Source organism: Taeniopygia guttata, chromosome 34 (assembly GCF_048771995.1).
Source record: "Taeniopygia guttata chromosome 34, bTaeGut7.mat, whole genome shotgun sequence".
Classification (NCBI taxonomy): domain Eukaryota; kingdom Metazoa; phylum Chordata; class Aves; order Passeriformes; family Estrildidae; genus Taeniopygia; species Taeniopygia guttata.
Genome location: NC_133059.1, coordinates 411,008 through 415,631, shown reverse-complemented (window position 1 = coordinate 415,631; position 4,624 = coordinate 411,008). Strand labels below are relative to the sequence as shown.

General features: G+C 50.4%; 1 long non-coding RNA gene across 1 annotated transcript; it reads left to right on the top strand.

The window, feature by feature from the left end:
- The first annotated feature begins 372 nt into the window (after positions 1 to 372).
- On the top strand, positions 373 to 3,038 carry LOC140681319 (uncharacterized). The gene is made up of 2 exons (XR_012052510.1): positions 373 to 457; positions 883 to 3,038. It is a non-coding gene; the product is annotated as an uncharacterized lncRNA (long non-coding RNA).
- Positions 3,039 to 4,624: the final 1,586 nt, after the last annotated feature.

Sequence of the window (4,624 nt, the reverse complement as noted above, 5' to 3'; positions counted from 1 at the left end):
CGGGCTCTGCGGGTGCTGAGGCTGCTCTGGGCTCTGCCAGGGCTCTGCTGGGCTCTGCCCCGGGCACAGCTGGGCTGGCTGTGCCCTCACATTGCTCTGACAGCTTTGCATCAGACGAGCCCGTTGGAGCACAGTGCCTGAGCTTTCTGCTTTGGCAGGTGAGTGAGACTCCCCTGCAGGCCAGGAGATTGCAGCTGGGAACACACATCCAATTGGCAAGGACCCAAACTCCCCATAGTCCCAGCTGAACCCCTGGATCTCCGCAGGAACGCCTGGATCTCCACTATTCATTCTTCATTTCTTTTTGGCTGGAATTGTGCAGTTGCATCTTTTTCCTCCTCTAGAAGTGCCATGAGTGGGCCAAAGCTGGCAAGTGAGCCATGTTCCTGAGGCAGTGCAGTCTGGAGCTGATGGATGGAGAATTGCCCTTCCCACTTCCAAAGCAGAGCAAAAAGCCGTAAGTGGGATTTTTCATCCGTAAGAAACCCCTGACAATTTCAGAGGGAATGTGCAGCTCATTCCCAGAGTGAGAAGGAAGGTCATCTTCTAAAGGATTTGGGGTTTGACAGAGTTGAGATTCCCAGTCCTGCCTGGAGCTCGAAGGGCCCCAATCAATTTCCTATTGCTTCGACCACAATTTAAAATAACAATGTTGGAAACAAACCCCAAAAACTGTAAAAAAGGCTGTTGAGGTCAGTAAGATGGATCCATGCCATCAGCACATTTACAATGTAAATAACTGAGTTCTCTTTTTAAAAATATCATTTACCTCTTAATGCAAAGTTACAGAAGTTGTTTCTCTAACACTTGGATTTTATTTGTATCTTTTACAATTCATCTAATTGTATTTTTTTTCTTTTTCCTTTTTTTTTCTTTAAGCAGAGGTCCTGGCCCTCTTCCAGCCAAAGGGGAAAGGGCCCCACCAAGCCTTGTTACCCACAGACAACATGGTAAAGCTGAACACTAAAGGACCTTGGGGGCATTATTCTGGAATTAAAAAGTTGCCAGCTCCATGGACAACAGAATTATTGTTCCTAACCTGAATGACATTGAGCAAAAAGAATGAAGAACGGTGTCACTAAAGTACTACTGACGTTTGCCAAAACACCTCCAGAGTTTCACCAAGGGATCAGTCATCAAAATGTTTTGGAAATTTAAAGACCAAGGTAGCCAAAGCACACAGTGTCACTAATTGCTGGGTATGTTCTCAGCTGAAGCTTGGAGGAATGGGGTTCCCTTGGAGGGCCCACCCTGTGGGGTGGCCAGAACTCTGTCAATGGGCTCTGCCTCGTAACGGAGTCAATGAAGGGACAATTAGAGAAACCTGTGCTGTGGGACACGGGAATACAACGATCAGTGTGACAGGATTCACTCAGATTTCCCGTCTGGAGAAACCAAACCCTGTTACAGTTATAGAGGCTACAGTGTCAGAAGATTTCTGTGCTTTACCATCACTCCCAAAGTCAGTAGAACTTGGGGTGCTGCAGCTGGTCAGTGTCAGTGTCACACCGCTCCCAGCTGCAGGGCCCCCATTTAGGGTCCTTCAGCAACGACCACACGGAAGACTTAGGGCCCAGAGAACATTTTCCACCCAAAGAGTGCCTTGGGTTTCCGAAATCAAAGGATTCTGGTTCACCCGGTGCCCCATGTGCGCTGCCCCATCCCGTGGAGTTGACATGAATGAGCCGAATGGATTATTAGAAGAGGTAGTAAATGATACTCTTAAAATGTCCAATAGCGCATTGGATTATTAGAAGAGGTAGTAAATGATACTGTTGAAATGTCCATTAGCACATCCTACGAGCTCCAACAAACACAAATGGGGACTCCAGAGAACCGCATGGCCTTGGATTATCTGCTTGCTGGCCAAGGAGGAGCCTGGGCTATCAGGGGATGGGGATGTTGCACTGCTAGCAGTGATGGGTTTGAAGGCCAACAGTCAGGAATCACCTTGACAGAAAGAGCAGTAGAAGAGTGGCAGAAAGAAGAAAATTCTTCTTGGTGAGATTGGCTTCATGGCTGCCAAATTAGAGGCTGCTGTGAAATGCATTGGTGGCAGGGCCTGTCATCATTGCAGTGTGTGCACTTGCTGAGTTGCTGTGACACTTTGTGCTGGGAAGTGGAGTATTGAGACCTTTCTTAAAAGAGACAGTCTCAAGAAAAGAGAGGCATTTGATAAATAACAGAGAATAGCAACTATTTAGGCATGTTTTAAAAGGAACGTGAATAGCTCTGAGTAATGAACTTAAACTGCACTTAATTGTAGAACAAGAGGAGATGCCTTTATGCCTAATACCTAAATCTAAGCTGTGTTACTGAAAGAATTGTTACAAAGGTTGTAGTTGATTGTAGGTCTCAGGACCGATCAAAGTACCAAGGCCTGAACAGGTTGTGATCAAGGCCTGAACAGGCCCTGAGGCAAAGCTCACCTCTAGATGAACCTTCCAAGCAAATGTTGTATTTGTATCCACTCATTAAGGAAGCATGATTAACAGCACGATCAATGCATGTGTTCCTTGATAAAACATGGATTTATCTTTCTGTATTTAGAAACAGACAAGGCCCCATCTGGCCTTGTTTGGGGGTGAAGGATCAAAGTCAACTCCCTTGGTTCCTCCTTCAGCCCTGGCCAGGCTTTGGGAGAAAGCAGTCAGGAGAATGAAAGCAGATGTTCTCGCAGTGGCAGTGATGCCAGCTTGTTTGTTTAACAGTGTAAAAGCTGGGTCCTCTCACAGCTTTGGGGCTGGAGCCTCATTGCTTGCAGAGGTGGAGGCACCTGCAAGAATTCCCAGTGTCTGGGAGTGGCTCTCCAGTCCTTGGCTTCCCCCAGCTGATGTGTGGCTGTGGATGATGGTAAAGCCTGAGGCTAACTGGTGATGGATCTTTCCTTAATCACTCCAGGCAATCTCTGGTAGCAATGACTGGATGCATTGCTGAGCTTCTTTTGTAATGCTTTGCTAATGATGATGTGCTTTGCTGAGCTTATCCTTTTGTAATTCTTTGCAGCTGGGCATGATATAAATGACACAATTCCTTCAGTTGGTGTCTGTGTCTTTGGTGCTGACCCTGCCCACTGGTGAAACAGGGCCCCCTCCAGCCTAAGTGTTACCTGGAAAGACAAAACCCATCACTCCAAATGTCTCCCCTTCCTCCTTGTTCCCCCCACTTTATACCCTGAGCGTGATGCCTGCCCTATGGTCTGGGGTATCCCCGGGGTCAGTGGGGGTCACCTGTCCTGGCTATGTCCCCTCCCAAGCTCCCCCGCAGCCCCAGTCCCTCTCCAGCGTGGCCAGAGGAGGGGCAGGCCAGGCTTTGGCTCAGTGGGAGCTCAGCAAGAACAAAAGCATCTCTGTGTGCCCAGCCCTGTGCTCAGCACCCGGCCCAGCAGCAGCGTCTCAGTGCCAGGGTCTGTGCCATCAGTCCCTACCAGGGGTTTCCATGGCACCTGCCAGGCCAGGTGACCCAGGTGTGGTGTCCCAGTGAGGGCTGCCATGCAAACAGTGCCCAGCACTGCCCCTTTCTGTCTGCCTGACCTGGCCTTGGCCCTGGCCCTGCTGTTTGCTGCAGGTTCCGCGGCGTCTGACCGGCCCGCGCGGCACAGGGCAGGCGGCCACGGCACAGACCCACAGCAAGGGCTCCCCTCTGGCTCTGGGCAGTGACACCAGCCCTGAGCAATGGGCTGGCGCACTGGGGTCAGTGTGGTGTCCATGGCAGCAGTCCCTTGCAATGGCCCAGTGCAGGTTGGGATGATGATCCACCCTCACAGCCGGCCCAGGGCAGGTGTGCGGTGCCCTTCCCCTCAGCCTGTCTGCACAGAAGCACTTCCAGGGCTCTCTGCATTTCCCTTCCTTCACTCTTGAGTCACTCACACACCTCCCAACGACCCACTGGGAGCTTTGAGCTGCAAGGAGTGCAAAGCTGGTCTGTCCTTCAGGAGTTGCTCTAATTATGCCCTGAGCCAACTCTGGATTTGTGTTCATTGCAGAACTTCCTGTGTGTCTACATCATTCCTTGCAGGGCTCTGCCTTGGGGAAGGGGAACCTCCTTGGAGGTACCTAGGGCTTGGCACACACTTGAGGAGTGTGTCTGTTTTAAATGGGGAAGCTTAGGAGTTTTAGATTGCTTCAAAAAATAAAAGAAGAAAACCCCTCTTTGCCTGAGCGCAGCCAGTTCTCCAAGCACAGCAGGTCCCAGGTGACTGAGCAGAGACAGGACGGGCTTGGGCTATGTGGGGCAAGGTTGTCCACACTGCCTCAGACCTCCAGGCACAGCTTCTCTCACTAGGCCAGACATCCTCAGGAGAGTCCCTGGGCCAATATCAGTCGCTGAATGCTGCAGTCACCTCTGCTCTAAATAGAACAGTCATCAAATATACTCTTCAAAGAGGAATGTGGATTTATTGGAAGCTCTTGCAAATAGTTTTCCATCAGTATTGTAGGAAACCTCCTGACAAAGACTCTCCAGGGACTAATTCCAGCAGATAATTGCAGGCCATGATTGCACAAACCTCTCAGGACCCCAAGGCAAAAGCCCAAGTCCTTTGAAAAACCTGCCGTCCCTGGGAGCATGAAGGAGGGCCCAGGGCCATTCCTGACCAAGGCTCCCCAGGGCCCCTTCCCAGCAG